Here is a 25,571-nt window from a genome sequence, read left to right as displayed (position 1 = left end):
GAAATGAGAAGACACACTGGAATCTCAGAGTTATTCTAGTGGTGGGTGGCGAGAAGGCAGGAATAAGAATCCACTGCCCTGTTAATGAAAGGAGTTGAATTCATGTTTAGAAGCTGAGCACTGAGAAGTCAGATTGAAATTGGGCACTGAAATGATGACTTGGTTGTTACTCATCCTACCCTGGGCTGGCAGAGGAAGGGATGTGTCATGACAATGGGCAAACAAGTCCTGTGTCTCTAGGTGAATAGCTGTGACTGCTGAGCCAGAGGCCCCAGAGCTAAAATAGACTGTGTAAGTAAAGACTACCTTGCTGAAAATAAAGAGCTTTGGATGATGGACCGAAAAGAAGTTCCTTTGGCGGAATTACAAGAGAATGACCAAAAGGGAATGCAAAGCCTTGACTACCGATACAGAGCTGCTCTCCACTACATCCCTGCTTCTCTCTCTCCCTCTCTACTCCTCCTCCCAAATTCTTCTGCTTTTCAGAGGAAAATAATAAGGGGTAGGACTGAGGTCTGCCTGACCCCCAGAAAACCACACATACCCCTCAGAAGCTGGCCAGGAAACTTTAGAGAAGAACTCAAGTTTTATGGCTCTCTTGGACACAGACACCCACGTGGTCACTCTCTGATCTCGTCCCATACCCAGATTCAGTGAGTAGGGTGTGGGCAGCGTTTACAGTAGGGAAGGGAAATGAAGTGACTTATGGCTGAGGCTCTCTGGGTCACTTTAAAGTCCTCCAGTCGTTGCCTCTACATCCATCCTATGGTATAGGATGAACTTCCCCATCCTGTAAGTCCCAGAGGCAACTCTCCCAATTAGGAAGGGTTGCATGCAGGGAAGTGCTAGTACCTTTGAGGCTCCACAGCCTTAAGAACCATTTCTGGTGACAAGTCTCTGTGACTCATGATTTTACTGACTGGAGCCTCTGATAAAGGTGCCACCTGGCGGTGCCCCTGAGAGGATGGACTCTTCTGCCTCCCTGACACAGCCATCAGGCCAACTGCTTCTGTTAAGCAGCTGGCTACTGGGCTCCTGTGGAAACAGAAAGCCTGACTCAGGGAGGCTTCATGAGTTCCAGTCTGATGCTTCTACTTTGGGGTGGGTCAGCTCATACTCAGTGACTAACAAGATGGAGAGTCAACTGAAAATGAGTATTTGAGAATATATCTGGATTGCCTTAGCTCCACAACATCTCAACTTTACATGAAAAAGAGGTGGAGAGCCCTCTGGGGAAACTCATCCTCTACTTTACCACTGGACACAAAGTTATAGGCTCAGTGGAGCCCACATCTATAAACTCTGTATTGCCAGACCATCCACTGTCAGTACCTGAGCACTGATTACTATCAGTTATTTCGTGGACTTTAGCAAAAGCCTCTGAACTTGCTCAACTGTATCCAGTCTTACTTTACCTTTAATCCATTCTCCAAAAGCTTTGAGAACAATCTTTTGAAAAAATAAATGAGTATTTCTCACCCCCTTTAAAGTCCTATAATGGTTTCCAGTGGCCTTTGGTCCAAACTGCCCTGAACCTGTTAACATGACTCAGCCAGCCAGCCTCACAGCACACTTCCTGTCCACTTCTTTCCCATATCTCCTTCATACCCTGCAGTACTGCCACACAGAACCAGTAACTGTCTGTAAGATACACAGGATTTTTCTCATCTCCAGGCTTTGGCCTCTCCTTTCTATGTCCATACATTTCTCCTTTTGCCAGACTGACTAATGGTCCACTCTTCAGATCTCAGTTTAGATGGCATTACCAGATGGGTGTTTATCCTGGCTCATAAGATTAAGTACCTACTAAATTCATACTATCTATTCTCCTCTGTCTTTGCTTCTACTGTTAAAAAGGGACCACTAACATTTTATTCACTGTTGTGTAACCCTGCTTATGTGCTCAATAACTATTTGAGTAATCAATAGCAATCATATACCACATATTGTGCCAGGTGTCAAAGAAATATATCAAAACAAAAAAATTTTAATGATCATTCAACTTAAAAATGCATCACTTCAATAAAATTACATTCTTCCTCCCCTATTATACGGCACTGAAATAAATACAAAAATCTCACAACAGTGTTGGGAATCATGTAGCAAAGATAGTGTTATTCATATCTTACAGATAATCTGAGAATATTAATACTATCAGGAAAGAGCAAATCAGGACTTAAATGTTTTTGTCCATACATACTAAAATTTTACACGGAGACTCTACCAATAAGAGCACAAGTCAAGAACTCCCTGGCGTCCAGTGGTTTGGGACTCTAGGCTTTCATTGCTGAAGGCCTGGGTTTGATCGCCGATTGGGGAACTCAGATCCCACAAGCCCTGTGGTGCAGCCAAAAAGAAGAGCACAAATCAACAAACTATAAAAGTCCACTTCAAGATGTAGCCAATCTCCGTTTTCATTTAAATCAGTGCCTTTAATTCTCCATTACCCACATTAAGAACAGAAAAATGGCATAAACAATCCCAAATATAGAAATATAAGAAGCATTACTATAAGCAAAGCTAATGGAGGTGATGGAACTCCAGCTGAGCTATTTCAAATCCTAAAAGATACACTATTAAAGTGCTGCACTCAATATGCCAGCAAATTTGGAAAACTCAGCAGTGGCCACAGGACTGAAAAAGGTCAGTTTACATTCCAATCCCAAAGAAGAGCAATGCCAAAGAATGTTCAAACTCCCGTACAATTGTGCTCATTTCACACTGCTAGCAAGGCAATGCTCAAAATCCTTCAAGTTAGGCTTTAGCAGTACGTGAACCAAGAACTTCCAAATGTTCAAGCTGGCTTTAGAAAGGCAAAGAAATCAGAGATCAAATTGCCATCATTCACTGGATCACAGAAAAAGCAAGAGAGCTCCAGAAAAACATCTACTTCTGCTTCACTAACTATGCTAAAGCCTTTGACTGTGTGGATCACAACAAACTGTGGAAAATTCTTAGAGATGGGAATACCAGACCACCTTACCTGTCTCCTGAGAAACCTGTATGCAGGTCAAGAAGTAATAGTTAGAACCAGACATGGAACAACGGACTGGTTCCAAATTGGGAAAGGAGTATGTCAAGGCTATATATTATCACCCTGCTTATTTAACTTATATGCAGAGTACATCACATTGAAATTCATCATTGGATGAATCACAAGCTGGAATCAAGATTGCAGAGAGAAATATCAATAATCTCAGATATGCAGATGATACCATTCTAATGATAGAAAGCAAAGAGGAACTGAAGAGCCTCTTGATAAGGTTGAAAGAGAAGAGTGAAAAGGCTGGGTTGAAACTCAACATTCAAAAAACTAAGATCATGGCATCCAGTCCCATCACGTTATGGCAAATAGAAGGGGGAAAGTGCAAACAGTGACAGATATTTTATTTTTCTGGGCTCCAAAATCACTGCAGATAATAACTCCAGGCATGAAATTAAAGACACTTGTTCTCTGAAGGAAAACTATGACAAACCTAGACAGCATATTAAAAAGCACTTTGCCAACAAAGGTCCATACAGTCAAAGTTATGGTTTTTCCAGTAGTAATTGCATGGATGTGAAAGATGGCTCATAAAGAAAGCTGAGTGCCGGAGAATTGATGCTTTGGAATTGTGGTGCTGGAGAAGACTCTTGAGAATCCCTTGGAAAGCAAGGAGATCAAATCAGTCAATCCTAAAGAAAATCAACCATGAATATTCACTGGAATGACTGAAGCTTAATAGGGTTAGGGTTAACCTACTGGAAGCTCCAATACATTGGCCACCTGACGCAAAGAGCCGATTCACTGAAAAAAGACCCTGATGCTGGGAAAGACTGAGTCCAGGGGGAGAAGGGGACAGCAGAGGATGAGAAGGTTGAATGGTATCACCAACACAATGGACATGAATCTAAGCAAACTGCAGGAGACAGTGAAGAACAGGGAAGCCTGGTGAGCTGCAGTCCAAGGGGCCACAAAGAGTAAGACACAACTCAGCAACTGAAAAAAAACAACAATCCCAAGTAATAATATCTGGGAATATGACATTTTTTTTCCTGGTGTTTTCTGAAACTGACCTCAGTATTCAGTGTAATTTAGATTATCTGAGAACATGCTAATTTACAACTGAGAGAAAGATTCTGGGGCACAATGTAGACAGACACAGTGATAGGTGTCTATCAGTTTAGATTTAGCACAGAGCTGACATAATGCGCCGACTAGAACACATCAAGTAGAGATTACTCACAAGGCAGAAAATGACTGTACAGGACTGAAAGCTTCAGAATGCTGTATACAACAGTACCAGACATCATCTTTTCAAAATAAACTAAAATAGCTACAGAAATATATCTCTGCATTAGGTCTTCTACTGAAATAAAATCACCCAGTGTCTTTGAAAATAGCCATTCTCACCCATGGTACGTACCACAATCAGGATGTGGGGCGTGTCACAAGAAATGGCGTATAGTTAAAGGATCAAAATTCTAAGAATGATTTCCTTGTTTAAAAAATTTTACAAATGTCACTCATTTGCATTCCAGTATACTTGTGTGAGTGGGAAAGGGGTGAAGTTATAGCCAGTGGACAGGAAATTATAATCCTGTATAAGCTCACAGTAGCTCAGACCATAAAGAATCTGCCTGCAGTGCAGGAGACCTGGGTTGGATCCCTGAGTCAGGAAGATCCCCTGGAGAAAGGAATGGCAACCCACTCCAGTGTTCTTGCCTGGAGAATCCCATGGACAGAGGAGCCTGGTGGGCTGGAGATTCCCATGGACAGAGGAGCCTGGTGGGCTATAGTCCATGGGGTTGAAAAGAGTCAGACACGACTGAGCAACTGACATGTTAACACATATGCTCACAGGCAGCAGAGAAGAGTGAACATTATCCATCCCGTGTGGCAGGTGAAAACGTTTGGAGACTCACTGTTTTAAGTAAGTATGCCTTCTAAATATACAACATAAAATACAGGACCTCAAATTAGTACTTTGAAATACTTTTAGTGAAGACTACAAGTCGCAGAGGCCTGGGCTGAAATGCCAGCCTTCTTGATCCTACTTGGGCAAGTACTTGGACAAGTTACCTAAGCAGTTTGAGCCTTACTTTCCTAATGCTATTTAAGAATTAACTAGGAATTAACCTACACATTGCAGGGTTGTGTGGAGAATGTGGCACAGAGGGGTTCACTATTACAGAGTAATAATGAAGGGCACACACCCAGTCCTCTATCTCTGTGTCCCTTCAGTTACCTAACCTTAGTTTCCTAGTCTGCAATCCTACCACCTATTAGAATTAGGGTGTTGTAAAGATTAAATATCTTACAACACTGCCTGGCAAGTAGCACACACTAGGTACGTGTTAGTTACCATTAACATCATTATCATCACCACCACTGAAACGTTAAGTCAACATTGCCACATTATCAGATTCGTCACTTTTCTACTATATGAAAAAATGCTCCTTGAAAAATTAACCTTGTTTAATGAACTGAGTATAATATAGGATGAGCTCACACACTCAAGAATTTTTATGCTGATTTTTAGAAACTTTAAATATACAAGAAATTATCCGAATTACCATTAGTCATGAATGTTGACAAGCTACATACATCAAATATCCATTTTCAGTGAACATATCCCTTCACTGAACTAAAGCATATCACAAACTGATGTCTATTGTAGTTTCTCCCCAAAGATTTCAAAGCATTTAAAAATAATTATATATAGCAATCCTCAAAATGTACAAGTTACCTGAGAAAACTGCATCTGAGAGCAATCAACATCTTTCTCTAAAACTTTTGCTAATTACAAACTGATGTTACAGTCTAACTGTTCCAAACCTGCCATTCATTCAATTAGTCAGAACATTTATTGCATATCCACTGTGCACCAGGCAGGCACTGTGCTAAACCCTGTTATAGCAACAGAAAAGGAAAGACCAAAAGTAACAGTGGGCATGCCACTAACAATATAATTAAGTATTCTGAAATTTTGTTTTCCTTAAACAGTGAAAACAGCAAATTATATGTTCTAACAGTTGAGTGCATCAATAACTAATGAGTTAAGTAACCTCATAAAAGTGACAGTACAATATTTTCCCCAAGGAGACCAGGATTAAATGAAATAAGCATCTGTCTCTACTGCTCAATTACTTACTAAGGTAAATGACCACTTTAAATGAATCAAATAACCTCAAGAATGACACTTTTTCACCCATTTGAAGGGGAAAGTTTAGAGAAATAAATCTTAAGTTTGCTGTTAAATGTCACTTGGAATCTATCAGAAATAAACTACATTCACTCAGTTTTACTCAGCACCTGAAACTGTATTTTTTGCTGGGGCGACTAGGGTCAATTTACTAATCATGCCTTCCTTTGACCAACCATTTTTTCTTAGGTGAGAAAAATCTAGCCTTGATGCAATTGTCAAATAATCCAGAATTCATACTTTTTATCCTCCATTTTACAAAATGAGATTTTTCTCAAGTAGCTACATAACTGTATATATTACCCAGGAAAATTGCTCTGCAAAAAAAAAAAAAAATTACTTTACTTGACTCCAAGTAAAGTAATCTTAGTGCTTAAAGTGGTCATCCAAAACCTGACAGGGGACAAAGAGCCAACCACATTTTTAGTACCTACCTCGCCAGAAGATAGGGCTGTTAGACAAATGCTATTAATATTGACAGCAACTGTATCAAACTGACAGGAAGGAAGGTGCACTTCAGGACTAAGGACCTTCCTTGGAGTTCATTATTATGAACTATGAATGTCACATTAGAAAAACTGCTGTCATTTCATTTTATGAATGCTGAATCAGGCAGTTTTAGTTAACTGCAACACTTTACAAGCAGGCTATCAAATAAGCCCCAATTACCAAGTTGTTCCAGACACAGAGGTTCTGTTTCTATTATTAAGTATAATTAAAGAATTGAAAGGATCAGTTTATTTTTCTTGATACATTAGTCTAAAACGATTTGCAATAAGTCTCTGGACACCCAAGTGACTGAAATTCCTTGAGCTATACAAAACACTCCTCTGGAATGCCAGTCTTCCAAATGGCAAGACTATAAGAACACACAACTGATACACATTCTCCACATTACACATGAAGGAGTAAAAAGATTTCAAACTCAATAAATTTACGGGGGGTGGGGGGAGAGAAAGTGGAAACAAATGTCCCAAATCTTTGTCTTCTCCAGGATGGCATTTTGTAGCAGAGCAAGAATTCAGGCATTTATTTCATCAGTATTCCGCACACTGGGGGACATTCAGTAACTGCTGGTGACAGATGAGCCGAGAAGAAGCCTCACCAACGAACAGTATTAACAGGTAATGTTGCAAATCAGTCATGGAACAGCGGGAGAAGGAATGTGGAGGAGTTGAAAGAGTAACAATCTTCGGCCAAATTTTACATTCAGAGCAAATCACTCACACACTCCTCCGGCGGGGCGGCGTGTTTGGTGTGACCCAGAATAACCAAGAGGAACACACACACACACAGCAAGTGCCACTTCCACTACAGTTTGACAGTCATGCATTTGGATAATTATAGTAGAAACGTATGTTTTGGAAACACAGCTAAGACCACACCCTAGGACTGAGAACCGGGACTTTAAATGCTACGGATCAGAGGTCCACGCAGCACCTGAGTCGGACGGTCTTGTGGCACAGGTGGAAGGGGTCGGGGCACCAACTTCAAGGCAGGTGACCAGGAGGGCCGCGTGTCCGGGCGAGGCGTGGCGGAGTCCGAGAGAGAAGGGGGTGTGGATCCGGGGACCAGCACCGGGAGAGAGGGAGGGAGGGAAGGCGGCCGCTGGGAGGAAAGGGAGGTGGGAGCTCCGAGCCGGGGGACGACCATCGACGTGGGAGGGGGAAGCGCCCAGGAGCCAAAGGTCACGGGCGGAGGCAGGACTGAGCACGGGAGGGGACGGCGAGCACACGCGCGGAGACGCGAGTGGAAGGAGGCAGAGGGCGGAGAAAGGCAGAACCGAATGAATGAGCGCCGGGGCGGCCCGGGCGCGGAGGAAGGGCCCGGGGCGCCGGCGGAGATGCCGCCGCAGCGCCGGGGGTGGGCGCCGGGGCGGGCCCCCGGCGACGGCGGTGGGGGCGGGTGCGGGGGACGAGGAAGCCCCGCGTCGGCTCCACCGCGCCCGCCTCTCCGCCAAAATGGGGTCGCGGAGCAGGCGAGCCAGGGGTGTGAGGGAAGGGGAGAAAAGGGGAAAAAAATAAACCACTCACCCTCCGCGCGAGCCTCCAGGCGCTCTCTCTCAGCCCCGTTCCTCCGCCCTCCTCGAGCCGCGGCGGCGGCTCCTCAGCGGCGCTAGGGGGAGCCCCGGGCCCGGAGCGGGGCAGCGGCGGCGGCGGCCGGACCGGGAGCCCCTCCGCACCTGCCCCTGTGGCGGAGCCGCGACGAGCCAGGCGGCGGCGGCAGCGGCGGCGGCGGCGGCTCCTCCGAGCGGGGAGGGCAAATGACCCGGATGTACAGGGTAACGGCGAGGAGGGGGAAGGGGGAATGCCAGGAAGTGAGGGCGCCGCGGACCTGTCCGGCCGTGCGCATGCGCCGCGCGCCCGCCCCGCAAGGTAAACCCAGTCTTCCTTCCCCGCCCCCTTTGCTCCAGCCCCTCCCCTCCTAGGGGGCGGGGCAAGGCCGGAGACAGGTGGTCGGGAGGACTCCGCGAGGAGAGGAAGGGGGCGCGGCTACCTTCTCCGCGACCCCGCCCTCCTTAAAGGGGCAGAACCTTAAAGGCCGAGATGGCTTCTGGGTGTACCCGCGTCTTGCATCCTTCTCATTTTACAGATGGAAAAACTGAGGCTCAGAGGTGACAGTGACCTGCCTCAGGCCAGTAAGCTCAGAAATGGTAGAAAGTGGAACTCGAGACTCGCAGATCTGGACTCTGCTTAACCCATCAAAGTCGGGCACGCCTTTCCCTCTCCGCCAGGTGCTGATTGAGTCTTAAACTCCCAGATACTGCAGATGCGCTTGGCAGGCTCCCCAGAGCCGAGAGGTACACCGTTATCGCCTGCGATGGTATCATGGAGACGCCCTTGGGAGGTGTTAAATAATCAGTCTGAGAACAGAGATCAGGCGCCACTTGAGACTTGCATGGTGCTACACAGAGCACTTTCAGATAAATGAGACTCTGTTCTAGGGTCTGGTCTGGGTAATGCTATCTGATGGACAGAGAAGTTGGATGTGGTAGAGGGCGCAGCTTCATTTTCCCCAAATTCCCCTTTCACTCTGAACATAAAGGTTCCCGCTTTACTTAGAAAACAAGAACATCCCATCTAGCTAGCTCATCCTAATACCGTTATGAAACTCTCAGATTTTTTTCATTAATGCCAAAGTGTAAATAACGATCACATCTCCCAGGGATATTTTCAATTTGACTGCTAAGCAGATAGTAACTATGAAGGTAAATGGTCCTAAACATTTTGAGGTCAAGATCTCTATTGAAAATCCCATAAAAGTATGCACTTTTCTCTCCAGGTTAATGTACACAGGCAAACGAACTGCACACAATTTCAGGAAATTTTTGGATCCAGGAAGCCTATCTATGAAACCCTGATTATGAACCCTTGTTCTAGTCAAATAGGTAAGATCCCAGTAGTGATCTGGGCCTTACCATAGGTAGCCAAGCAAACACTCCTTGCCTCAGATATAGAAGGCAGCACTTAACCATATGTAGCTTTCTGTCTTGCTCTTGAGTTACATGAAGACCAAGTGATATTGGCCATATTACAAAGAAATGTGGTTAAGAGCGTCATGGAGAGAGCAGGTGGCTTTATCAAGGCACACACTAAGGGCAAGAGTCCTAGGCCTCAAACTTTTACCTTAATTATCTTACTTAAGGATGATTTGGGGGTCTTACACTGTATCCACTATAATCTTCATCAATTTCAATGGAACACAGGGCGCTGATGTTTTGCAAACACTGATGCTAACAGAACAGTCTCCACAATCCAAGAACTCTGATCCATTTGTCTGATACACGGATACCTACTCTTAAATAACTCTGGTCCATATCGACCCAACATCCTCTCTTTGAGCCAGAGAAAGGGTTCTTACACCTGCTCAGTCCCTTAGATACGAGCTGCCAGCAACCACACACCTGGAACCGAGTCTCCCATGGAGAGGAGGAGGAATCTTGTCTGTAATATCCTCAACACGTGAACATCCAGTTTAGCTCAAGTATCTCCAATTATGTGGAGCTCATTATCCTCTAATTGTGAGGAGCCTCTTTTTTTAATTAATTATTTTGGCCTCACTCCACAGCATGTGGAATTTTCTCAAATGGGGACTGAACCCTCACCCCTGCAGTGGAAGCAGGGACCACTGGACCACGAGGGAAGTCCTAGGAGCCTGTTCTTTTACACTGATCAGAAATCTGATGCCCATCAACTGTCATTCATTGGTCCGAATTTTATTTCTGCAAAGTGACAGAGACATGATGCTGGCCTGGAGGAGCTTACAGACCAGCAAAGAAAACAATCCATTTGATGAGTGATAACTGTAAAATAGAGGATGAGTCCCAAGAGGAGTATAGACTGCTTTTTTCAGAGACACCTTTCTCCTTATCAGCCTACACATGTTCCTGACCTGTGTAAGCTCTGCCACTATCCCATGTGGGAGGTCCTGAAAAAGGGGACAGAAAACAAAAACCTAGGAGAAGTGATGAATTTACTCTTCCACGATCCCTTCTTCATCCTTCTGCATAAATGTAATCACATTTCAGCTGTGGTCAAAGTCTCAGGTTGAAAAAAAAACAAAGGATGCAAAAAAAGATGTTTACATAAAAGTACTAGGCTCTAAAGATGATTTAACCATGGTGGCTTGTTAGCATTTTTTTTTTTTAATCCTTAGTCTATGTGTCAGGCACTGTACTAAAAGCCTTTGACTTGCATTTCCTCTTTTGCTTTTTACAAATTCAGTCACTGAGTCATTCAATCAACACAGTTTTGCCCCTCTACTGTGTCCCAGGCACCATGGGACACAGGGTGAAGTCAGTAAGTCATGTGGCTCTTGTCCTGGAAGGGCTCAAAATTCAGTAAAGGGAAGGGCCGTAACCCCACAATTACAACACGGCATGATTCGTTCTAATTTCAGAGGGTGGAGCAACTAACTGTCCCTGGAATGGCTATGAAGGCTTCAGAGGATAAGCTTGGTCTTGAAGAGATGGGGGGAGGGCCAAGAAGAAAAGTTACATGGGCAGAGGAAGGGGAGGTCATGACATGCTTGGGGGAAGACTGGGTGGTTGGAAAGGACCTCCTCAAACACCATCCTAAGGAGTCTGAACTTGCCTCCTGAAGGCAACCACCAGTAAATAAAAGCTTCTAGGCAAGGGAGAGACATAATCAGATGTGTTTTATACCAAGATCACTCTGACCACAGTGTCCAATGTGGACTACAGTGGGAGAGACAGTGGAGACCAGCAGACCAGAGAAGCTGTTGTGAGGTCCAGGTGAGACATAGTAAGAGCCTGTTCTAGGAAACTGGCAGTGGAGAGAAAGAATGGACAACAGAATTGAGGTATTTACTGATGTATTATAGAATCTACACATGTTTGTGACTAGTGGAATTTAGGGGAAGAAAAAGCAGAAACTGTGGGTCATGACCCTGCAGTTCCTAGCTTCACAGATTAATCTGACAGTGACACCATCCAATCCCAAACCTTTCCAGTTTTCATTCCTATTCTCTTCCAACCTTTATCCATGTAAATGAACACTGCTTCAGTTGGTATCTTCAGATATGTGCAACTACCTCCTAGTATCTTTTCCTATTTTTCCAGGCACATTTATCACTTTAAGGCTGCAGAATGTTGAAATTGCTCTGTTTCCTTTCAGTTGCTAAAGGTCCACACCCTGCACGCCTGGTTCACCCTGGACTCATTTGACTCTGGGCATTTTGCAAGGGATGAGTTGAGCGAAGAAAGGGAGGCTTTAGGTGAAGGGTATTGGAAAAGTGTAGCCTCAAGGGCAAGGAAAGCTGCAACTCTCATGGGAGACACTTGAGCAACCCTATTGCATGTGGAAATTACAAAGCTGTCGAAAAGAATGTATCGACCATGGGAATCCTAATGTCCACTCTCTATGGCAAAGCTAAACAGTGTATTAAAAAGCAGAGACATTACTTTGTTGACAAGGTCTGTATAGTCAAAGCTATGATTTTTCCAGTAGTCACATATGGATGTGAGAGTTGGACCATAAGGAAGGCTGGGCATCAAAGAATTGATGTTTTCGAACTGTGGTATGGAGAAGACGCTTGAGAGTCCCTTGGACAACAAGGAAATGAAACCAGTCAATCCTAAAGGAAATCAACCCTGAATATTCATTGGAAAGACTGATGCTGAAGCTGAAGCTCCAATACTTTGGCCACCTGATGTGAAGATCCGACTCAATGGAAAAGACCCTGATGCTGGGAAAGATTGAGGACAGGAGGAGAAGGGGTGACAGAGGATGAGATGGTTGGATGGTATCACGGACTCAACGGACCTAAGTCTGAGCAAATTCCAGCAGACAGTGAAGGACAGGGAAGCCTGGCGTGCTGCAGTTTCATGGAGTTGCAAAGAGTTGGACATGACTTGGTAACTGAACAACAGCAACAGTTCTCTATGGCCTAATCCATCTCATCCATTCACTCCTTCATTCATTATTCCCTCTTGGAGCAATGCGTTCTTGTGAACCACTAGGCAATAATGCAGAGCTAAAAGCACCAGGGAGCTGTGGATTTAGCCCCGCCAGGGTTTGATGCCTGTCCTACAACCTTCACAGGTTAATCTCAGAACTTCAGTTTCCCCACAGTTTGTTCTAAAAATTAGTTTAGATAAAGTTTGCTCAGTACTTGGGACAGAATTAAGCCTATACTCCAGTATTCTTGCCTGGAGAATCCCATGGACGGAGAAGCCTGGTAGGCTACAGTCCACGGGGTCGCAAAGAGTCGGACACGACTGAGCGACTTCACCTTCACTAATTATTTTCAGTCTTGGGTCCTTCCCTCTGCCTCCTGGCCTCCCAGCAATTTCCTCAGTTTCTGAGCTTCCTACAGGTGACAGTGCATGTGCTCAGAGCCTGAATCTGCCAGAGTGAAGCAGGGCACTCACTTCCTCTCTCTAACCTTCTATTCCCCTTCTATGAAATGGACATAAAAACATACTCACAGGAATGTTTCAGTGCTCTTATAAATGCTGTATAGGAAAATCTCCTTGGACTGAAAGACCAAACCAGTCCATCCTAAAGGAAACCAACCCTGAATATTCACTGGAAGGACTGATGCTGAAGCTGAAGTTCCAATACTTTGGCCACCTGATGCCAAGAGCTGACTCACTGGAAAAGACCCTGATGCTGGGAAAGATTGAAGGCAAGAGAAGTGGATGACAGAGAACGAGATGGTTGGATGGCATCATTGACTCAATGGACATGAATTTGAGCACGCTCCAGGAGATGGTGAAGGACAGGGAAGCCACAAAGAGTAGGGCACGACTGAGGGACTGATCAACAACAGGAAAATGAGTTCAAAACCCCAAAGTACTCTGTCATTACTATTACTGCTATTACAGAATAGACATCACTGTTTTCTTGGTTTCTCCCCACTAAAAAAAAATGATAACCTTAGCATAAGTTCCATGGATTTTAATCGATGGGTCAAAGGATCTGAACATTGCTATGGTTCTTGATTTTTACGGTCCAGTGGTACTTAGGAGGATTCCGTGAATAGCTGCTGCCACTGTTAACTCAAATACACCACCCAGTATGTTTAAGCACCAAGATTATAGCTTTTGTTGACTCTGTATCGAGTCTTTGTCCTTAATCTAACTTTCAGGGACTTCTCTCAACTGCTCTCCTCCTCCTCTTTGAGGAATCAGTGGACACTGAATCCCTGAACAAAGAGGCACCTTCCCAGATATTTCCACCACAGCCCAGGCTGAGGATGAAGAGTCATGGGTCATGCCTTACAGAGACGAGCACCCACCCAATGTGTGAGTTTAATGAATGCAAAAGAGGATGGGGAAGGAGGCCTCGGAATCCCTGCTGCTGCTGCTGCTGCTGCTAAGTCGCTTCAGTCGTGTCCGACTCTGTGGGACCCCAGAGACGGCAGCCCACCAGGTTCCCTCGTCCCTGGGATTCTCCAGGCAAGAACACTGGAGTGGGTTGCCATTTCCTTCTCCAACCAGGCTCCTCCATCCATGGGGTTTTCCAGGCAAGAGTACTGGAGTGGGGTGCCATTGCCTTCTCCGGGGAATCCCTGAGCAGGGCTCAAAGCCTATCTAGCGTCAAGGATGACATCAGAGCTGCTCCTCAAAAAGAACCAAAGAACAGACTCAACAGTTCAAACCCAATACATTCCTGTGATTTAGCAAAACATTAACCAATCTCTCAGAGGCCATAAAGTTATCCGTATGGCCATATGCCCCCAGAGTTACAAGGTGTATCCCTAAGTCTCCTCACATTTCCAAGTGCAACACAGTGCTCATACTGGGCAGCTGCAGTTCAAGTTTCACCATCCCTCTGAGTGACCTGCAGGAAGGCAGCATCTGCTGGCCCCTCCCTACGCCCTGAATACACTTGCCATGCAGCTGCGTCTCAGCCTTCTCTAGGGTCACTCCTCAAAGTGGTCCCTCCATTCCCTCCTAAAGTTGACCTTCCCTTCCATATTCCCTCATATGTCACTGGCTTTTTTTCCCCCATTCTAGCGCTTACCACAACCTGTAATTTTTTTTATTTTTGAGCTTAAAAAAATATTTTAAATAAAAAAAAAAAAGACTTTCAACACAAGGTCAGCTCAGTGAAGGCAGAGGCCAAGGCTACCCTGCCCATTCCTGTCCCTACACCTGGGTGTGCCCACCCAGCTCCTAGAAGACCTCAATAAATACGTGGAAAGATTTAAGGTGTTAAAACTTGAGTTAAAAAAAAAAAAAGAGGTTTCTGGCTTCCTCTACCTTTCTTTCACTATGACTATATGAACAATATTTACATGTTGATTGCAGAAAAAATCTGAAAATTCAGAGGAGCAAAAGGAAGAAAATATAAACACCCCATGAGCTAACCTCCCAAACCATGTGGACACACTTCCAAATGTTTTTACTATGTCTATATCTATGTAAAGATAATGCATTGACTTACATAAAAATGGTTCATATTTTGAATTGTCATCTGCTGTGTTTCATCTCATGATCTGTCTTGGTCATCTTTCCTTAACAAAGGTACTTGAGCAACTTGTTGTTAAAGGCTCTATAATACATACATGCGGGACCCTGTGCCACTCCACAAAGCATTTAACAAGTTCCCCAGTGTTAAGGTAAAGGGTTGGTTTCTTCAATGTCAACAAAGGTAACACGCTGTAATACAGCCCTTCCCTCTTCACCAGCCTCCCCTTTTCTGTTCTGTGTTTGTATTGCTTTCAAGCTGTATTTCTACAGAAGTCTACTCCCCACCGTCCATTCACCACCTGGAGTCATTAGAGTCCCCATCAACTAGAAGCAAAATTGTTTGCAGCCGGAAAAGCTCGAGTATGACGAAGCCAGGACAACATCGAGGAGTTCATTTCAGGAATAAGCTGCTGAAACAGGCGACAGAAGCAAAGAACGTGTCTTCTTGTCAAGATTTGAACATAAAAAGAAGAAAGCAGAGACTTCATACATCTTCACGTCTCCTTCCCAGACCCTGTTCTATGGCTAGGTTTTTCCCAAGAGGGATGGGCTGGTCCATGGAGTTGACTGATGTTGTAAGCAGTCTGTGGGCCAAAGCCTGTGCCCCACTTAGAGAAGAGCTGGCTACAGGAAAGTCTATGAGGACACAGAAGCGGATGCTGGCCTTTCCTACAAACAGTTCTCTCAGTCCCCTTGTGTGGTTCAAGAACCTCTTGGCATTTTCAGCTCAAAAGTCACACCCTCCACAAGAAAAGATCTTCCCCTGCCCACCTGGAGAAGCAGACCCCGCTCCAAAAGGACCCCTCAGTGTTCCAGTGTGCCCACAGCCTGACCCACCTGTCCACCCCCACGGCGGCCAGGTCGCCTTGTGAAGATGCACAGGCATAGGAAGGGGTCACGGAAGGTGGGGCTGAGATGTCTGAAAGTCAGATCCAGAGGGATGTAAGGGAGAGGAAGGGCTGGGTGAGCCATCCATTCCCAGGCCTCACCCCGCTGTGACCCAGAAACCCAAAGAGAGGTTGATCTGCTGTCCCCCCACCTTTTATGGCACCCCCACAGAGGCAGAGGAAACTATGAAGGAAGAGAATCCCTTGTTGGTTACAACTATCATGACACCGTTAATCCGCTATACTCCAATATAAAATAAAAAGTTTTTTAAAAATTAAAAAAAGAGAATCCCTAATTGTGTCAAGGGTCACTAATTTATCGATGCCATTTAAATAAGACTTTGTGTGAACTTACAGTTACCAAAAGAGAAGGCGGGTGGGATAAATTAGGAGTTTGGGACTAACAGATGTGCACTACTACACATACAATATATAAACAACAAAGACCTACCTGTAAGTAGGAACTATAAGAACGATGGGATTCCCTGATACCTCAGTTGGTAAAGAATCCACCTGCAAAGCAGGAGACCCTGGTTCGACCTCTGGGTCGGGAAGATCTGCTGGAGAAGGGATAGGCTACCCACTCCAGTATTCTTGGGCTTCCCTGGTGGCTCAGCTGGTAAAGAATCTGCCTGCAGTGCAGGAGACCTGGGTTTGATCCCTGGGTTGGGAAGATCCCCTGGAGAAGGGAAAGGTTACCCACTCCAGTATTTTGGCCTGGAGAATTCCATGAATTGTATATAGTCCATGGGGTCACAAAGAGTCAGACATGACTGAGCAACTTTCACAAGGAACTATATTCACTACCTTGGAATAACCTATAATGGAAAATAGTCTAAAAAATAATACACACACATGAATCACTGCACTATACACCTGAAAGTAACACAGCATTGTAAAGCGACTACTGTACGTGTGCCTGCTCAGTCGTGTCCGACTCTTTGCAGCCCCACAGACTAACCCGCCAGGCTCCTCTGTCCATGGAATTTTCCAGGCAAGAATACCTCAGTTTGAAAAAAAAGAGATTTTTGTATGTGTTTTCCAGAAATATCATAGTTAGAGGAAAGAGAAACGAGTTTGGGTTGAAATCTGGTAATGACAGAAGCAACTATTACCACCAATACCTCTGATCAATGGTTTCATTTTGGCTGATTTCCACTCATGTTCTAATCCAACCCTTATAACAACATCAAGAGAAAGATTTTATTGCTTCCAGTTCCAGAGAAGGCAATGGCACCCCACTCCAGTACTCTTGCCTGGAAAATCCCATGGACGGAGGAGCCTGGTGGGCTGCAGTCCGTGGGGTCACTAGGAGTTGGACACGACTGAGTGACTTCACTTTCACTTTTCACTTTCATGCATTGGAGAAGGAAATGGCAACCCACTCCAGTGTTCTTGCCTGGAGAATCCCAGGGACAGGGGAGCCTGGTGGGCTGCCATCTATGGGGTCGCACAGAGTCGGACACGACTGAAGCGATTTAGCAGCAGCAGCAGCAGCAGCAGTTTCTGGATAACAAAATTCCAGTGAGGTACAAAAAAAAAAACGTTAAGTATTTTGCTGGAGGTCACAAAGTTACTAAGAGATGAAGCCAAGATTAGACCCCAGGCTCTAAAGCTTTTGACATGCATGAGTCACTCAAGCTTCCTTGCTTCCTACTTGCCCCTTTCTTTCTACAAATATTAATTTAAATCTCTCAATGTCCAAGCTTCATCTAAAATACTAGATGACTCAACTTTTTTTTTAAGATTTCTTTTTTTATGTGGACCATTTTTTCTTTAAAGTCTTTACAGAATTTGTCACAACATTGCTTCTGTTCTATGTTTTTATTTTTTGGCCACGCGGCACATGAGATCTTAGCTGCTTGACCAGAGATCAAGCCTGTACCCCCTGCGTTGGAAGGTAAAGGCTTAATCACTGGACAGCCAAGGAAGTGCCTATACTACTCACCTTTAATAGGCACAATAACCACCTAATTCACTGCTATTGTCAGGGTTAACTAAAATAACAGATGGAACAGGAAATCCTCCATAGTCAACCACTTTTTACTCTAAAAACAGCAGTGACATACAACTAAATCTAAGACATCCCTGGTCTTGGTAAACTCTCAAGTGGTTAAAACAATTATATGTTACAGATTATTAATTCTGAGTTTTGAAATTTGCGGTTTTAGTATTCAGACTCAGAAGGCTGTATGTCACAGTGGCTGAGAGCTCAGAGCCTGTACTCAGAGTCTGAATTCCTCCCTCCATTCTCTCATCTGTAAAAACTAGGAAAGTAAGGGTATCTATCCACTGTCAAAATGATGTTATCGCAAGTAAAGCAGTTAGGGCGGTGCCTGGCAAAGGTGGTGATGGTTTAGTTGTTGAGTCATGTCTGGCTTTGCGGCCCCATGACTGTAGCCCACCAGGCTCCTCTGTCCATGGGATTTCCCAGGCAAGAATACTGGAGCAGGTTGCCATTTCCTTCTCCAGGGGATCTTTCCCACCCAGGGATCGAACCCATGTCTCCTGCATTGCAGGCAGATTCTTTACTGATTGAGCCACCAAAGAAGTCCTTGTTTGTTATTATTTCTAATTATTAATTAACCTCCTACCTTAAGGTAGTATTTGCATAAAGCTGCCTGTACTAGCATTATGTATAATAAAAACCAGAAATAAGTTTCCTGCAACAGGGAAACAGCATAGTTGAATTTGAAAGAATTGTCTTTAGAATTAATGAAAACTAATTTAATAACAATTTAAAAGCTTCTGCATTGCCACTTAGGGGCTGGATAATTTTGAACAAGCCATTTCATTTCTCTGGATTTGTTTCCTCACTTTGAAAATGAAGGTTCTACTCTCAAGGACTTTTAAGTCCTCTCCAGATTTGAAGTTTATATTTCTAAGGTTTTCAATAAATTATAATCCATCGATATCAAGGATAATAAGCAACGCCTAGGAAACGGCAACCCGCTCCAGTGTTCTTGCCTGGAGAATCCCGGGGACGGCAGAGCCTGGTGGGCTGCCGTCTATGGGGTCGCACAAAGTCGGACACGACAAGTGACTTGGCAGCAGCAGCAGCAGCAGGTACATAGAGTGACAGTGGTAAAGAACACGCCTGCCATCGCAGGAAACATGAGATGGGGGTTCAATCCCTGGGTCAGGAAGATCTCCTGGAAAAGGGCATGGCAACCCACTCTAGCATTATTGACTGGAAAATCCCATGGACAGAGGAGCCTCGCGGGCTTTAGTCCACGGGGTCTCAAAGAATCGGACATGACCGAAGCAACTTAGTACACAGCACGTATGTACATGCAAAGATGGTAGCAACATGAGACAATATTTTATAAATTAACAATCCCAACCTTCTTTAACCCTACTTTTGTTCTATGATGTTAATTACCTCCTAATAGAATTTGTACTGTGTTTATCGTGAATCTCTCTGAATAAGGCAGAAGCACCAGGACAACAGGGATGCAGATCTGGTCTGTTCACTGATCTGTTTATCCCCAGCCACTAGAGCAACGCCTGGCACACAGGAGCTCAATTAACATCTGTTGACTGAAAAACTGTGAATATTAAAGAGCAAAGTACAGAGACTTCCCTGATGGTCCAGTGGTTAAGACCCTGCGTTTCCAACGCAGGGGGAGCAGGTTCCATCCCTGATAGAGAAACTGAGATCCGGCAAGCTGTGTAGAGTCACCAAAAAAATTAAAAGAAAAAAAAAAGAGCAAAGCACAGAAGTATATACATAAAATAGAATGCCACTCATATAAAATATCTACCCTCATGGGGAAACGGCAGATGGGATCAGAGAAATTAAATCTCAATGACAACATGAGAGTAGGGATGAAAGACTTTTATTTTCCTTCAATGTTCTGAATAAATGTATCTGTTCAAAAAGACAGCATTAGAACAGAGAAGCATGTAAAGAGAGAAAAATGAAGGCGCAATGGAAGACATGTCCAAGGAAGACGGCAGCAGACCCGAAGGAAGGGGCCAAAAGGGCTTAAGCAAATAGGAGGCGGCTCTTGGAGGTTAGTTATTCTGTGAATGGAAAGAATCACAGGGGTAGAAATAAAACTAGGTAATATGATTCAGAAAAGAAATGCCAACTTACTTTGAACTTTTAATTACAAGCTAATTTCTATTAAACTATACCCAAGTTGATAGTATTTCCCCATTCACTGTCTAATCAACAGAGGCTTTGGTGAGTCTGATATTCGGAGGCCTTTGGAGGGGCTACCTGTTACTCTTCTTGATCTGCTGCTGTGGATGCAAGAAGAATATAAGAGGCCCACAAACCGAAGTTAACTGGTAAAATGTAGGTCTTTTCATGACCCAACTGATCAACTAGGGTCACACACTGGGGAACACACAAAGAGTACAGAAAACAGCCTTCCCTTCCAGGGGATGAAGACACACGACCTTATTATGGTACAAAGCAACACACAACTGCTAAAGAAACTGATACAGACAAGCAGCCTGGAAAGTAAAGGGAAAGGACCATTCCTCTTGGTGTGGGGGAGTCAGTGCTGGGGGCGTGGGGAGAGATAGGGAGGAGACGTCCAGCCCTTATGCTGAACTTGATCAAATCACCAGGACCCTAGTGCTGTTTGTGGGCTTCATCCTGAACCTCTCACCTGGTCCTACCTTGCTTTTGGGATTACATGCTACTCTGAAAGCCTCCAGCCTCCACCTGCTCACCTGAGCTCTTCATCACCGCCAGGCATCTGAACTTTGAGCAAAGCAGGTCAGAGCCCCTGCTGTGAGAGTTCTCAGGACCGGTGTTACGTATTTCAAGGACATATCATAATTGTAAATTGCATGGTGATTTGTGTACATCCTTGAACATTGTGAGGTTCACCAGGGCAGGAGCCATGCCTGTCATGTCAACCCTGCATCCACAGTGCTAGCACAGAGCCGGGCACCATGCCTGGCACAAGGCATGCACTCAAACCATGGCAGCTGGTCAAACAGCTGAGTTAACCCAGTCCTAGGGCCTTTACCCTACTCTGAACCCCCAGCACGGCCACAGCCTTGAAACCAGGGAATGGATCAGCAGCACAAGGAGGTGAGATGTAAACTGCACCCCCTCTTCCCAAATTAGCCAAAATGATGAGGTCACCAGCTACGTGACACAACAGTTGAAATTTAGAGCTTTAGACAGTATGATGTGAATATGCCAAACAGGAGCTAAGAGCAAGACAAGAGTTTAGATTCTCACAGTTTCAAGGCCACAGAAGAAGAGATACTGTATAAGGTTAAAAAAGGAAAAAAAAAAGAAATCTTTCCAGGAGAGAACCAATAAAGTCCAAGTTAAAAAGAAGCTTAACTGGTTTAGCTAGCTTCCTCTCTAAAATCCTGGGGCTGATTTCACATGAGAACACAGGTTGAGGAGTGGGAGGGAGGCTCAAGAGGGAGAGGCTATATGTATACTTATAGCTGATTCAGGGTTGTTGTACAGCAGAAACCAACACGACATGGTAAAGCAATTATTCTCCAATTAAAAATAAATTAGAAAACCAAATTTAGTATTCACTGGGCAAAAAAAAAAAAAAAGAAGAACAACACAGGTTTTATGAGAAAGCATCCATCCTTAGTTTTAATGCAGAGAAGAAGAGGGGAATGCCACTTTGCCTGAACTCTGGTCTTGTTTGAACCCACAGACTCAGAGAAATATATGTGGTTCTCATTTCAGCATTTATTTAACATTGTTAATTAATAGGCCTCTTGTTATTCATGAGGGCCTGCATCAGAGTTTCTGAATGAATCACCTAATTTTAGACAAGGACAGAACCTTGGAATTCATTTTTAATCCAACATCGTACTCTTAGCTAAATGATGGAGTCCAAGACAGGTCCAGGGGGGCTCATAGAACACAATCCTCTAGGCCTGGATTCTGGGTCCAGAGTGAGGATCACACAGGTTCCCATCTACAATCAGAGAACTGCTGAGTTGATTTCCAAAGGTTGGACTGGATCACTGAGGTGTCAACACAGTCCTGCAAAAAATCTCTACTAAGAAGCAGTGTGCAACATTTGATGTGTTGTCTGGTGTGATCTTCCAGGATACATGAGATCAACTGAAACATTATCCTTTGACTTTCCTGGTGGTCCAGTCGTTAAGAATCCACCTGCCAATGCAGGGGACATGGGTTTTGAATCCCTGGTCTGGGAAGATGCCACATGCCGTGGGGCAACGCAGCCCATGTGCCACAACTACTGAAGCCCATGAGCCTGGAGCCCAAGTTCCACAAGAGAAGCCATAGCAATGAGAAGCCCACACTCCACAACGAAGAGTAGCCCCCACTCGACACAACTACAGAGAGCCCATGTGTAGCGATGAAGACCTAGCACAACCAAAAATCAATGGATAAAAATTAAAAAAAAAAAACACACACATTATCCTTATTTAACCCTTCATTACTCGTAAATCTGTTCCAAGGTATGGGGAAAAAAATGTTAAGAGATGTGTACTGAAGGATGAAGAAGTAAGTGGAAATGAAGATTTCATGGGACTTCCCAATTTCCCTTGAGTAAGGGAGTGGTATCCTGGTAGTAATACTGAACTACTTCCTTACAGAGTTCCTGTAAGTACTATTCCTTGTGCCTTTGCCCATGCTGTTCCCTCTGCTACAAACATCCTTCCCACCCCTCTCACGCTTCCTGTCCAAACTACTCACCAAGACTCCGGTCAGGCATCTCTACAGATGTTGCATACAGATTCCCACGTGAATTAGATTCTGTTTTTACCTCACAGTAACACATAGCCCTACCTAACCTGACAGTCCTCCTAGGATGTGTCAAAAAGACCAGCTGCAGCATGAGGTTTGCATTAGCACCATGTATTCCATTGAGAAAAGTGCTGTGCAAACACAAGGTTATGTTTTATTAATTTATTACACCTGATTCCTTGGATTTTGATGGATGAATCAACCAGCCCAAGATTAATAGCCTGGTTTACTACACTCATTTCTCTTTCCAAGCCACAAGCCAAAATAAACTCACCCTCAGTTTATAACCTTGCAACATGTTCTTTTGCATATCGACTTCTAAATCAAACTGTGGTTATTAAAAAGGATGATTGCATCCGTCAGGATGGGCCATGTTATGCTGCGGTAACAAACAAGCCCTAAATCTCAGCCCCAACAATGACCACAGTGGTCACTCTGGGATCAACAAAAGGAGCCCAACAACTCCATCTTTCTAGACTTCACCTGACACTTTGGATTAAGCAACTCTGTAGCTGACATCAGTTACAAACACATGACTTCCTCCTTTCCTTATTCAACCACCTATAAAGCTATCTTGCAGGGTTGCTGTGCAGGTTAGATGTGATCCTGCTGTTTAGATACTCAGGTCACTGCCTGCCTTATAAGCAGCAGTTGGTAAATGATAAATGGTGGCTAGTAACACTGTCATTACCATTATCTCTTGTTCTTGTTGTTCAGTCGCTAAGTCTGATCCAATTCTTTTGTGACCCCATGAACTGTAGCCCACCAGACTCCTTGCCTCTCTGTCCCTGGGATTTTCCAGGCAAGAATACTGGATGAGTTGCCATTTCCTTCTTCAGGGGATCTTCCTGATCCAGGGATCAAACCTGTGTCTCCTACATTGGCAGGCAGACTCTTTCCCACTGAGCCACCAGGGAAGCCCACCATTACCCCTACTCATCTTCAAATGATAATAATGATATTGTTATTATAATTCTTATACACCAAGGGTTCCTAAACTTGTCTGCAAATTGGAATCACCTGGAGATCTCTCTAACTCCCAGTACTTGTGTCTCAGCCCAGAATCAGTGAATTAATTCATCTTGTGTGTAGCCCTGGCTTTGAAATTTTAAAAGATCCCCAGATGATTCTAACGTACAGACAAGTTTGAGAACCACTGTTCCAGAGGCAGCAAGATGTACATCTATACAGACACATATGCCCAGGTGTACACACACTCACCCACACACATACAAGCTGGTCTGCTCCCAGGTTCCATGATCCTGCCACCTTTATGACAGTGGTGTTCATATCATTCGGGTGAGCGAGGTTGTATAAGGCAACAAACAACCCCTAAATATCAGTCCTAATAACAACCACAGTGGGCCCCCTCCAGGGTCAAATAGATGAGCCCAGCAATCTGGTTTTTCTGGTCTTTACCCCATGCTAAAGGCTATGCATTTTACCTTCAGATCTCACTTCCTCTTTCATAAGTTTGCCAGGCCCACAGTAAATCAGAACCAAAAATACGATACTAGTGTGAACAGATTGGGAGGAGATTTGGTCGGAGGAGAGCCACTGTACTACTAGTAACCCCAAGGCTACTAGTAACTATTTCTTTGTTCAGCTCTCCATCCCCAAGATCCAAAACGCAATAGCCTAAATTAGTAGAAACGTGAATAGGTATTAATAAATGAATTATCATCACTAATAACCTGAAAAAGAAGTGAAAAGCAGACACAGGATCTCAAAAATACAGCATCTAAGTTGAAAACCTTATGGGTCAGCTTATCACCAACCATCATGTTGATTTCTCTCTTTTCGCTCATTTCTCTCAGGTTGAAATTACATCCACAGAGATGGAAATAAATGAGATCAGGAGATCTATGAACAAAAACAAGGACCTTGAGTAGTAAAGAATCTACCTTGCAATGCAGGGGACTCGGGTATGATCCCTGGTCAGGGAACTAAGATCCCAACTACTAAGATCCTCAACTACTGAGCCCACACATCGTAATTAGAGAATCCATGTGAACCATGGAAAAGATCCTGCATGACGCAACAAAGATCCTGCATGCCACAATCAAGACTCCGACGTGGCCAAATCCATAATCAATTAATTTAAAAGAATGTATATAAAAAAATGGGGGGCCTTTCACCTGGCAGCAAAGCCCCTGTAGGTTGGGTGCAGACAACAGTATGAATACAGACATCTTACCACCAGCACACAAGTGATTTTCAGCAGATCATCTCTTGCTCTGTTGAATGCTAAGTCTCGACAGAATCTGGAGAAAACCAGAAAATCCAGCTTGTTTGCCCTAGTTTGGGCAGCTTAATTTAGGAATCACACTGGGCTTTCCATAAACCCTTTACCCAAAAATGTATCCTGTGTTGTGAACACATGAGTTAACTTGGGGCCCAGGGGGAGGAAGCACTGTGTATGATTCCATAATAGTTACTCTACTATTTTAAAACCAAATGGAAGCCTCAGGCAGCAAAGTCAAAAAAAGAGAGAAATCATTTTCGTAAAAGTATCTGAAGGCAATCATCTCTCCTGATGTATTCTGAGCTGTCAATGGTTCTGCTTTTTTCAGAAGCTCATTCAATTATCTCTTACTTATCTGGACCAGGGAGAGGCATTTTCCTCCCATCTAGAGTTAAAGAAAAAAAACAGGAGGCATGATCCTCTAACAAAAGCCTGAAATGAAAAGCAGTAACTACTCCCAAGGCCCTTATTGTGGAGGAGTCACTAGGCAAAACTTTGAAGGGTCTCTGTTAGTGATCTATTTTCTCCATGACTATCACAATAGGGAGAGGAAGAAATACGGGATCCACAGCCTCAAAACACCTTGCTCCGCTCCTAGGTG

At 44.3% G+C, this 25,571-nt stretch overlaps 1 protein-coding gene across 10 annotated transcripts in view; it reads right to left on the bottom strand.

The window, feature by feature from the left end:
• CYRIB (CYFIP related Rac1 interactor B) overlaps positions 1 to 25,571 on the bottom strand; it is a 148,154-nt gene that overhangs the window by 75,940 nt on the left and 46,643 nt on the right. Inside the window, exon 1 of one of the 10 annotated variants that reach the window (XM_070802442.1) lies at positions 8,219 to 8,315. The exons of the other annotated variants lie outside the window; for them this stretch is intronic. The gene's annotated coding sequence lies outside the window, so the exon portion shown is untranslated. Of the gene's footprint in view, positions 1 to 8,218; positions 8,316 to 25,571 lie in introns of those variants that run through there. 10 annotated transcript variants of the gene reach the window in all.

The sequence above is a fragment of the Bos indicus genome, chromosome 14 (assembly GCF_029378745.1).
Source record: "Bos indicus isolate NIAB-ARS_2022 breed Sahiwal x Tharparkar chromosome 14, NIAB-ARS_B.indTharparkar_mat_pri_1.0, whole genome shotgun sequence".
Classification (NCBI taxonomy): Eukaryota; Metazoa; Chordata; class Mammalia; order Artiodactyla; family Bovidae; genus Bos; species Bos indicus.
Note: the sequence above shows the minus strand (reverse complement) of the source record. Positions and strands in the feature narration are given on the sequence as shown.